Source organism: Zingiber officinale, chromosome 1B, assembly GCF_018446385.1.
Source record: "Zingiber officinale cultivar Zhangliang chromosome 1B, Zo_v1.1, whole genome shotgun sequence".
Classification (NCBI taxonomy): Eukaryota; Viridiplantae; Streptophyta; class Magnoliopsida; order Zingiberales; family Zingiberaceae; genus Zingiber; species Zingiber officinale.
This window is the reverse complement of record NC_055986.1, coordinates 29331136-29343930: the sequence shown is the minus strand read 5'-3', so window position 1 is coordinate 29343930 and position 12795 is coordinate 29331136. Positions and strand designations below refer to the sequence as shown.

General features: G+C 39.2%; 2 pseudogenes; one reads left to right on the top strand and one right to left on the bottom strand.

Annotated features, from left to right (window-relative positions):
* Positions 1-12795, top strand: part of LOC122036279 — a 148743-nt pseudogene that overhangs the window by 26805 nt on the left and 109143 nt on the right.
* On the bottom strand, positions 3807-3895 carry LOC121993241 (annotated as a pseudogene).

Sequence of the window (12795 nt, the reverse complement as noted above, 5' to 3'; positions counted from 1 at the left end):
CGCAGCCGACGCTGCCCTCACATTGCCAGCCGTCGAGGGTGCTGTCGGTTACTGCCAATCACCGCCGCCCTTTCCCCTCTCCCGTGCCCTAGTTTCCTATTACAGTCGCTCCGACGCAGCCGCCATCGCAGATCACGCTGGCACCACTCGACTACCGCCGCCTCCTGCGCTAGGGCATCGCCATCTATTCACGGTGTAGAGCTCAGCCTGGCAGTGTCGCCGCATTCCTCTCCAAGCCAACGCCGAGTTCCTCTCCCGATCTTGCCGACGTCGAGCTCCTCTCTTTCGATCTAGCTGCTGTCCGTGGGTTTATTTTTCTGTCATTGTTAAGCTTGATCCTATAGTAAGAGAAGCGTTTAATGTGGCCTATGACAATATTAATGCATTTTATGCTGCTTAAAGGATTCATGAGAAGGAGATTGAGAATATGAAAGTAAGAATAAGGCACTAGCCTTCTTTCTCTTGTTTATTTTCCTTGTACTTGTGACTGAATTCATAGAATGAACATGCATAGGGGGTGAGGTGCAAAAGAATAGCACGGTGCATTGCATCTGTTGGCCTTTATGTTCCAGGGGGTACTGCAGTCTTACCCTCAACTGCTTTGATGCTCTCGGTGGTATAGTATCCTTGTTTACAATATCCAATGTTGTAGTCATAGTGAATTTTAACACATTTAGGCAAAAGGATCTGGTTTAACTTTCAATTTATTTATGTATGCACCAGCCTCCACAGTTTGCCGGGTGCAAAACCATTGTTCTAACAACTCCGCTTGGTCGTGATGGCAGTATTTGCAAGGTAGCCTTAAAAAATAATCTATCATCACTATCCCTACACTGGTTTTCCATGTTATGACATAGGTTAACATGATTATGTGACAACAGGAAGTGTTATATTGTGCAAAGAAAGCTGGCGTCACCCACATTCTAAAAGTTGGGGGAGCTCAAGTTCGTCAATTTCTAACCCTTTTCATTCTTTTTTTCTTCAACAAGTCTTTTCTCACAATGGTATCTATGCATTCTATCTTAGGCGATCTCAGCGATGGCTTGGGGAACATCATCTTGCCCAAAGGTAATCCTTACAAACATCTAATACGTTGATTGCAAACCCTCACCATTGAAAGTTGCATCTCTTGTTTGGCAGTATTTTCAAGTTTCTTCTGTCTTTGCTTTATCTGGATTGTAATTTTGTGCTTTGTATATGTAGCTTGATTTTGAGGTGGTATCTCTTTATCATTTTGGGAAACTTAATAGTGATAGGTGGGCATCTTGGCTAGAAAGAGTAGGAACTAGGAACACTAGCACTAACTCATCTTCTACTTTTACAAACTTTTTTACAGGAGAGCTGTCTTGCATACAAAATCATCATTTTTGCAATCTTGACCACAAACTATTATTCTCATGCTTCAATTATATATATACATATATATAACTTTTTTCATCATTATGAGCCTTGTTTCATGAATATGATACTATATTACGGTGGATTTTGTTGCCTGAGCATTGTGTGCAAATTTCTCTGCTGCATTCTATATTTGAATCTCTCATTTAGTTAGTACAAAAACATTTGGAATGTAGGCGTTCTGAACCAACGGAGTTAGTGTTGCTAGTGTTGCTTATTTTATTTCCATTGAGTAACGAACATTTAATTAAGCTTTGCACTCAAGATTTTGATTTGTGTATTTCAGACATCAGCTATTCACTACCCCCTCCTCTAGCTGTTGTGTCAATCCTACATATCATACATGAACAAATATACACCTATATGAGATTCTCTTGTGGTGCAGGATCTCCCTACTAACTCAATCTTTGTTTTCTGTCAAGCTTTTAATTGATACTCCTCTTCATTTGGTTTAAGCATTATGTAATATTGATTGCACTTACTTTTACGTCTATGTTTTAATTGCTTTTTTCAGGTTGAAAAAATTTTTGGGCCAGGAAATCAATATGTTACTGCTGCAAAAATGATTCTTCAGGTATGATAATAATTCTGTAGCCTCACATTTCTATGAATATTGCTCTTATCATTTGATTACATCTACTTACCTTGTTTTAGTCCTATGCACAAATGATTTTTTCCTTGTCATGAGGTACTGGAAATGTAGTGATCAATCAAATCAAATCTGTAGTATTAATTATCTTGTTTTGTGGTGATTTTTGGAAGAAGATAATATGTTAAGTAAGAAGATCAAAATGTAACAGATAATATGGCCATTCCTTTCTAGATCTTTCAGGAATGAAATGACAGATCAGTTGGCTCTTCTGTAAACTATTAGCTCTTTTCCCTTTGTAGTTAATCAGAAACTTGGAGCTATAGGTCAGATAAGATTTGTTAGGAACAATCATTCAGCTAAATCCCTGCCTTAAGAATAAAATTGAATCATGTACCTCAGGTACTGTTATTTCCTGGAAAAGTGATTAACAGAAACACAGGAACCAAATTTTATCAAGAAAGTTTCATAGCCAGTGGGAACTATAATAATGTTTATGTTCTTAGCTTAAAAAATTGTGACATTGATAGCCTCTAAATAGTGAATGCAAATATCATTTTTGAGCTGTTAAAACTAGACTCAAGATTGGAGTGGAAACAACTACATCATTGCCCAAGTAATACACAAATCATCTACCATCAATTTTCTGACACTTAAAAAGATAAATCTGCTTTGACCTATCAACTTGGGTGTTATTTATTTGTTTCTCCCTAATTCCGATAACCTTTACCAGTGTCGTGGCTTTATTTTTGATTCCCAGTAAGTTGTTCAATTGGTATCGATATATCTCATAGATATTGTATTAGAGATATGTCTCTACAGTAGTTAAATTTCTGTTCAATCCTCATAGCTGTTCATTTTGTTGATCACGAAGAGAATGATCCTTGGTGAATACTTTGGCTGATTTGCAGAATAGTGAAGCCATGGTTTCCATTGATATGCTTGCTGGCCCTTCAGAGGTGCCGGTCATCGCCGACAGACATGCCAATCCAGTTCACATAGCTGCAGATTTACTCTCTCAGGTGCAGAGTCTTCTGTTCTATTGTGCCTGTGTTATTAATGTTTTTTGTTGTAATTTTCAGTAGCTGGAATTTATTACCTGAAGACTTGATAAAAATCCACAATGAAACCTTTCAAATTGCTATAAGGATAGTTGTTCCATGGGTTTGGTGCTCTTCTTTTATAAAATCTCTAATTTTACAGGCAGAACATGGTCCTGACAGTCAGGTAGTTCTTGTCATTGCTGGAGATGGTGTCAATGTTGATGCAATTTTAGCTGAAGTGAGCAAACAATGTGATAGCCTTCCTAGGGGAGAATTTGCTTCAAAAGCACTTGGTCATAGCTTTGTTGTATTTTGTTGGTTGCTTATGAAATTTTGTTGGTTGCTTATGAAATTTCTTCAGAATGTTATAGATATTATTTTTGAATGTTAGAAAATTGTATATTAAATTTTATTTTGAAATTTAATATTTTGATTGATTTATAATATTGAAAAATTGTACATTAATTTTTTTTTATTTTTTATCTAAAAAAGACAACGGTTTTTCACCGTTGTCGTAGATAGTTTAAAACTGTTGTTGAAGACCCTGTTATTAAAGGTAGACGCTCAAAGACAACGGTGAAAAACTGTTGTCTTTGAAGGAAAAGACAACGGTTTTTCACCGTTGTAAAACTGTTGTCTTTGCCATCAAAGACAACGGTTAAAAACTGTTGTCTTTGGGTACCCCTTTTAACAACACGGCCTTTAACAACAGCCCGAAAGGGGCTACGACAACGGTGAAAAACCGTTGTTGTTAGGTTTTTTTCTTGTAGTGCCCCCTTAATGTTTGTTGTTTTTAGCGACAAGTACACGGTATTCTTTAGTAAAAGATGAAAGAATAATTCGCTTTGTTCCTATCACGCAACTGCATGTTTTATTATGAAGCAACCCTGAACCAATTTATGATGTCCAAGTAGGAAACTCACCAAGCACAAGCAATGTGGGACTAAATGCTATCCAAATTAATCACCCCTAAAATATCGAACCTTCCCTCTCTTTGCATCCTCCTTCCCTGAGCGAGGCTCCGTAAATCCTCTTCTCTTCCCTAGGGATACCACCACGATATTTGAACCACCCATGATGCTGACTCATGCAATCAATACTCTCACAGAGTATATCATACAAACATGATATTTGAACCACACTAATGATGCTTAGTTGTCCACCACACTTCATCTGTGTAACAACCCACCCTTCTTACTACTACTCGCTAAGGGCGACCGTTACCTAACTTCTACTCTACTTACTAGTGTCACTGACGCTATTATTAGCAATACTTAGATTTATCACAGTTCAGAGGAATTCCTACCGAAAAATTTCGGCAGAGTCTCCCCTGTACCGGTGACCAAATCCATAGTACATAAGACATATACGCAGCCACAGGCGGCTGGAACTCATTTTTCACAACCACGCAGTTATAAAAACAACAGTAAAGACAACCAACTATATCACTCCACAAATAATTAAAGTGACTAAATGCATATGTGGAAATAAACTCAACTACAATCTCACAAACTTCATAATAGTGTTAAAGAAAAGAACTAAAGCATAAACTCTAATCAAATAGGTCCTGCAGGTTTGATAACACTCTCTGGATCTCTCCATAGTCGTAGTCATCACACACCTTCATCACCACCACCATCCTGTCGTCTCCCTTCATATCTTAGCTTTTCCTTTATCTGCAGTAGGAGGAAAGGAAAAAAGATCTATAAGCGAAAATGCTTAGTAAGTACTAATCTATCTCACAAAACTCGAAGTGCATAAAAGTAATGCAATAATACTGAAACTGAAATGCTAAAGCAAAGCTACATGTACTCATGGTATACAGAAATAAAATTGAATACTAAACATGCTCACTAACTGACAGGAAAGTAATGAAACAACTACTGTAAGCTTAGAATTAAAGAACTAAACTTTTATTGATTCTAAGCATAAACTTGTTTCATGTTCTTATATCTTTACACCAGAAATTAATCTTTTAATTTCTCTTTCACTTTCTTCTTCTTGTTCTTCTTTTCTTCTTTGGGCCCAGGCTTAGTACCATCTTTGTTTTGCGCGCTCTCTAATAGTGACTGGGGTAGCGAGCCTCCAGCCCTATGAGGATAAAGACCTCGGTCTTACCAGGGCCAAGACCTCGGAATTGGTCACCTGGATTTGTTTAACAACAACCTCGGAAGTCGGGTACTAGCCTCTTACTTTAATTTACTTGTTATCTCTTTTTAACTAGACTTTAGTCTTTTTCTTTTTACTCAGTTTTCTCATAATCCTTTATTAGAATTTATTGGAATCCTTTAGATATACCTAACAAGTGTAGGATTACAATTAACTAAGCATGCTCTATAAAAACAATACAAGGGAAACAAATCTACACTCTCTCTAAGCATGTTATAGAACAAAGCAACAGAAAAGCAAATCTGAACTTTCTAAACATGCTGTAAAACAAAGGAAAAGAAAGCACATCTGAACTTACTAATCATGCTCTAGAATAGAGCAAAAGAGAGCTAGTTTGAACTTCTAAAACATGCTGTGATAAGAGCAACGAAAGCTAATCTAATCTTACTAATCATGCTATAAAATAGAGCAAAAGTAAGCTAATTCAAACTTGCTAATCATGCTATAAAATAGAGCAAAAGAGAGCTAATTTGGACTTTCTACACATGCTGTAAAATAGGGCAAAAGATAGCTAACTTGGACTTTCTAAACATGCTGTAAAATAGAGCAAAAGATAGCTAACTTGGACTTTCTAAACATGCTGTAAAATAGAGCAAAAGAAAGCTAACTAATCTTACTAATCATACATCACGTAAGTAAATATAACATGCATTTCTAATTTTAAAGCATGCTGTATTACCAAAGCACCCTAAGGCAACTGAATGATATTGCTAACACTTACAACTAACATTTTTAATCTGTACTAAAGGAACGAATCAACATAATAGTACTAACATTCTCATAAACCCCTAAACAGATCAAATGGGGGCACTTTACCATTCCATCTACCTACAATTTCTAAGGTTTCATAGCACAACCATGCTCCTTAGGCTATGCTGCAAGGAATAAAACCACTTAAACATGATGTGAAAGCAAAACTAAGCATACTGTGAAGTTCAAGCTATGAAAGTAAAACAAATTCAACTACTGCTCATGCTTAAATCTGAGAATGGCATCTCAACAAAGCAAGGAAGAAAACCCTAGCATATTATATTCTTCTACTCGGCACAACAAGATCCGGAAGCAAGGTAACGAAAACCGAAAGCTCGGAGCAACTCCTACCGCAGGTGAGTAGTACTTACCCTTGCTTGTATGACTTACAGCCGACGGAGGAAGGGACCTAGGGTTCGAAGGCTTGGGATTCTCGGCCTCTTCTCCTGCCCGTGCGTTCGCCTTGCCGAGGGGAGCTTGGGTTTGTGTAGAACCCTTGAAGAAGAACGCTTGTCGGCCGTCGGAATGAAACCCTAAATTCGGCTTCGCCTTTGTCCAAGCAACGCCGCCGCTGTCGCACGCGAGAGAGGTGAGGAGAGAAAGAATTTTGGGAGGAATTGTTTTGGGTTTTGGAAACTCAAAACCTAATTCCCTTTCTTATACTCGAGTTATAATTAATTACTATCTATGCTTTAAATTTATTTCTCCCCATACTTTGTTAACAAAGCGTGCGCAGCCCAGTTGGTTGGCTGTGTCCGGTTAGGTCAGGTCCAACCCGAGGTCATGGGTTTGAGTCTCGCCTTCAACTCTTTTTGTCAAAATTTCTTTTATTTTGTAAAAATACTAAACGACCTCCAAAAATTGCGTAAAAATACTCTAAAAATTTCTAAAAATCTCTAGAATATTTTAAAAGCATTTCCAAATATTTTTATGAACATTTGGAACTCGAAATAGGGAAAATTAGGTCGTTACAATCTCCCATACCTTATAAAAAGTTCATCCTCGAACTTAGAATAGCTCTGGATACTTCTGTCTCATGCTGTCCTCCCGCTCCCAAGTGATTTCCTCGTGCCTCTGGTTCTGCCAGATAACCTTCACTAGTGGCACTTCTTTATTTCTTAGTCTCTTGACTGCTCTGTCCACTATCTGTGTAGGTCTGCTCTCATAACTAAGATCATCTTGGATCTGCATTGACTGAGGCTGAATCACTTGGCTAGGGTCGTGGAGACACTTCTTTAGCAGAGAGACATGAAATACATTATGTATTGCTGACATGTCTTGTGGTAAATCCAGCTTGTAAGCTACTTTTCCAATCCTTTCTGTGATCAGGTAAGGTCCTACATAACGAGGACTTAATTTTCCCTTTTTGCCAAATCTCATCACTCCCTTCATAGGAGCGACCTTGAGAAAAACTGAATCCCCTACTTGGAATTCAAGTGGCCTACGGCGTGTGTCAGCATAACTCTTCTGTCTGCTCTGGGCAGTCTCAATTCTCTGTCTGATCTTCTGGATAGCCTGAGTAGTCTCATCTATCAGCTCTGTCTGAATGCCCAGTTCTACTTCCATTTCTTTTCTCTCACCTGCTTCTTGCCAGCAAATGGGTGATCTGCACTTCCTACCATACAACGCCTCATAAGGTGCCATCTTGATGGTGGCCTGATAGCTATTGTTGTAGGCAAATTCAGCTAAGCATAGATACTTGCATCAACTTCCTTTGAAATCTAGTGCACAAGCTCTGAGCATATCTTCTAGAATCTGGTTTACTCGCTCTGTCTGTCCATCAGTCTGAGGATGGAAGGCTGTGCTGAACTTGAGTTTGGTGCCTAGTGCAGTTTGAACACACTCCCAGAAGTGAGAGGTGAAGCGCCCATCTCTATCAGAAACAATAGATTTAGGAACTCCGTGAAGTCTGATCACCTCTTTAACATACAACTGTGCTAACTGCTCTATAGAGTGAGACACCTTGATGGCTAGAAAATGAGCAGACTTGGTCAATCTGTCCACTATCACCCATATCGCATCATATCCATTCGTGGGTCTTAGGAGACCTGTTATGAAGTCCATGGATATGTCTTCCCACTTCCACTCTGGTATAGGAAGAGGTTGTAGAACTCCTCCTGGTCTTTGGTGTTCTGCTTTGACCCTCTGACATGTCAGGCAGGTACTGACATATTTAGCTACATCTCTTTTGAGTCCAAACCACCAGAATCTCTGTTTCACATCTTGATACATCTTGGTAGAACCAGGATGCATGGAGTAGGGTGTACTATGAGCTTCTTCTAAGATCTTCTTCCTCAGTTCTTCATCATGGGGCACGCAAATGCGACTCCCCTGATAAAGAGTCCCGCTGGCTGTTACTTGAAACCCTGATTTGTCTTCCTTCTGTAACCCTTGCTTGATTTTCTGGATGTCTGGATCTTCACTTTACTTTCTCTGTATCTCCTCAAGCAATGTGGACTCTAAGGTCAATGCAGAGAGTTGCCCTTCAATAATTTCAAGTCCAAAATCTGACAACTCCTTCTGCAGTGGCCGAGCTAATGATGACAAAGACATCAGGGATGCACTGGATTTTCTGCTGAGTGCATCTGCCACTTTGTTAGCTTTGCCTGGGTGGTAGAGGATTTCACAGTCGTAATCTTTGACCAACTCTAGCCACCTGCGCTGTCTCATGTTTAAGTCCTTCTGAGTGAAGAAGTACTTAAGACTCTGATGATCTGTAAAGATTCTACGTTGAACTCCATACAAATAATGTCGCCAGAGTTTAAGTGCAAAAACCACAGCTGCCAGCTCAAGATCATGAGTAGGGTAGTTCTTCTCACAATCTTTGAGTTGTCTGGAAGCATAAGCTATGACTTTTTCTTCTTGCATGAGTACAGCTCCTAAGCCCATCTTGGAAGCATCACTATAAATGTCGAAACTCTTGTCACTCTCTGAAACAGTCAGAATGGGAGCACTGGTCAGTCTCTTCTTGAGCTCTTGGAAACTCTGCTCACATTTATCTGACCATTCGAATCTCTTGTTCTTTCTGGCGAGGACTGTTAGTGGAGAGGCTATCCTGGAAAAGTCCTCCACGAACTTCCTGTAGTACCCAGCTAAACCAAGGAAGCTTCTGATCTCTCTAACGTTCTTGGGTCTACTCCAGTTGTTGACCGCTTCCACCTTGGTTGGATCCACTTGAATACCTTCTTTAGAAATAATGTGACCTAAAAACGCCACCTGATTTAACCAGAACTCGCACTTTGAGAATTTAGCATAAAGCTGCTTTTGCTGCAGAGTCTGCAGTACCATCCTCAAGTGTGTGTCATGCTCCTCTGGGGTCCTTGAATAGACCAGAATGTCGTCGATGAATACGATGACAAATTTGTCAAGATATTCTCTGAACACTCTGTTCATTAAGTCCATGAAGATCGCAGGTGCATTAGTCACTCCAAAAGGCATGACTACAAACTCGTAGTGCTCGTATCTGGTCCTGAACGCCGTTCTGGGTATATCTCTTTCTTTCACCTTCAGCTGATGGTACCCAGAGCGTAGGTCTATCTTTGAGAACACTGTTACTCCTCTTTACTGATCAAATAAGTCATCGATCCTGGGAAGGGGGTACTTGTCCTTCACTGCTACTTTGCTCAGCGTTCTGAAATCTATGCACATTAGCACGGATCCGTCTTTCTTCTTAACGAACAACTCTGGAGCTTCCCGGGGTGAATGACTAGGGCGAATGAAGCCTTTGTCAAGTAACTCCTGTAGTTGTTCTTGTAATTCCCTCAGCTCTGCTGGAGACATGTGATACGGAGCTTTTGAAATTGGACTGGTTCCAGGAACCAATTCAATCCCAAATCCACTCATTTATTGAGAGGTAGTCCAGGTGGATCTGCTGGGAATACCTCGGGATATTCACAGACCACCCGAACCCCCTCTTTCTTACCTTCTTTCTGTTCTTCTGCACTTACTTGACTGGGGCTCCGGGCTCCCTACTGTCTTATCTTCTATCTTGGCTGGCTTGAACTCTATAAACTCCTCATAGCGCTTGTTGGTGATAAAACTCTTCATAGAACTCTAACTGAAAATCTGCCCAGCTCATCTGATCGACTGCTCTCTTGGTCTTTATCCTCTCCCACCACATACGAGCATCTCCAGACAGGCAGAAAGAGGCGCACTTGACCTTCTCGACTTCTGGCCAGTCAAGAAGCTTCATTGTGCTCTCAAGTGTCTTGAACCAAGCCTGGGCATCCCAGGGCTCAGTCGTGCCTGAGAATCTTTCTGGTTTCAGTTTCAGCCACTGGATGAGGTATGCTTCTTGTCTTCTTGTTGTTGTGGCGACTTCCAGGGCAACTGATAGGACTTCAGTCACCCCTGAAGTCTCCACATTAATGGTTGGGGGAGGAACTGCTGGCTGGTTTTCCATCAGATTGGCAATCACTTGCTGCTGTTCTGCTACTTGTCTCTGGGGTTAGGCAACAACTTCAGAGAGATCAGGTTCAGTTGATCTAAGCTCTTCGTTCTCCTGATCTTGGTTCTCAGTACGAATGGTACGGGGACATCCTTTTTCTTAACATCTAATTATGCAAAGAAAAGGACTTGGTATCCTCTCTCTAACCCTTCTAATCATACATAAATATGAATAAAGAAAAGGGAAACTAAATCTTCTATCTTACTTTAGTACTCAAAAAAATAAGTACTCTATACTGCAGTTAATAATAAGGAAAGCAGAATAAAGAAAGGATTTAAATACTTTCATACTTGGAGACGGCGAGGATGATGCTGATGTGTGTGTGATGCTGGAGAATGGAACACTGCTCTGATACCAACTGTAACAACCCACCTTTCTTACTACTACTCGCTAAGGGCGACCGTTACCTAACTACAACTCTACTTACTAGTGTCACTGACGCTATTATTAGCAATACTTAGATTTATCACGGTTCAGAGGAATTCCTACCGAAAAATTTCGGCAGAGTCTCCCCTGTACCGGTGACCAAATCCATAGTACATAAGACATATATGCAGTCACAGGCGGCTGGAACTCATTTTTCACAACCACGCAGTTATAAAAACAACAGTAAAGACAACCAACTATATCACTCCACAAATAATTAAAGTGACTAAATGCATATGCGGAAATAAACTCAACTACAATCTCATAAACTTCAAAATAGTGTTAAAGAAAAGAACTAAAGCATAAACTCTAATCAAATAGGTCCTGCAGGTTTGATAACACTCTCTGGATCTCTCCACAGTCGCAGTCATCACACACCTTCATCACCACCACCATCCTGTCGTCTCCCTTCATATCTTAGCTTTTCCTTTATCTGCAGTAGGAGGAAAGGAAAAAAGATCTATAAGCGAAAACGCTTAGTAAGTACTAATCTATCTCACAAAACTCGAAGTGCATAAAAGTAATGCAATAATACTGAAACTGAAATGCTAAAGCAAAGCTGCATGTACTCATGGTATACAGAAATAAAACTGAATACTAAACATGCTCACTAACTGACAGGAAAGTAATGAAACAACTACTGTAAGCTTAAAATTAAAGAACTAAACTTTTATTGATTCTAAGCATAAACTTGTTTCATGTTCTTATATCTTTACACCAGAAATTAATCTTTTAATTTCTCTTTCACTTTCTTCTTCTTGTTCTTCTTTTCTTCTTTGGGCCCAGGCTTAGTACCATCTTTGTTTTGCGCGCTCTCTAATAGTGACTGGGGTAGCGAGCCTCCAGCCCTATGAGGATAAAGACCTCGGTCTTACCAGGGCCAAGACCTCAGAATTGGTCACCTGGATTTGTTTAACAACAACCTCGGAAGTCGGGTACTAGCCTCTTACTTTAATTTACTTGTTATCTCTTTTTAACTAGACTTTAGTCTTTTTCTTTTTACTCAGTTTTCTCATAATCCTTTATTAGAATTTATTGGAATCCTTTAGATATACCTAACAAGTGTAGGATTACAATTAATTAAGCATGCTCTATAAAAACAATACAAGGGAAACAAATCTACACTCTCTCTAAGCATGTTATAGAACAAAGCAACAGAAAAGCAAATCTGAACTTTCTAAACATGCTGTAAAACAAAGGAAAAGAAAGCACATCTGAACTTACTAATCATGCTCTAGAATAGAGCAAAAGAGAGCTAGTTTGAACTTCTAAAACATGCTGTGATAAGAGCAAAGAAAGCTAATCTAATCTTACTAATCATGCTATAAAATAGAGCAAAAGTAAGCTAATTCAAACTTGCTAATCATGCTATAAAATAGAGCAAAAGAGAGCTAATTTGGACTTTCTACACATGCTGTAAAATAGGGCAAAAGATAGCTAACTTGGACTTTCTAAACATGCTGTAAAATAGAGCAAAAGATAGCTAACTTGGACTTTCTAAACATGCTGTAAAATAGAGCAAAAGAAAGCTAGTTAATCTTACTAATCATACATCACGTAAGTAAATATAACATGCATTTCTAATTTTAAAGCATGTTGTATTACCAAAGCACCCTAAGGCAACTGAATGATATTGCTAACACTTACAACTAACATTTTTAATCTGTACTAAAGGAACGAATCAACATAATAGTACTAACATTCTCATAAACCCCTAAACAGATCAAATGGGGCACTTTACCATTCCATCTACCTACAATTTCTAAGGTTTCATAGCACAACCATGCTCCTTAGGCTATGCTGCAAGGAATAAAACCACTTAAACATGATGTGAAAGCAAAACTAAGCATACTGTGAAGTTCAAGCTATGAAAGTAAAACAAATTCAACTACTGCTCATGCTTAAATCCGAGAATAGCATCTCAACAAAGCAAGGAAGAAAACCCTAGCATATTATATTCTTCTACTCGGCAC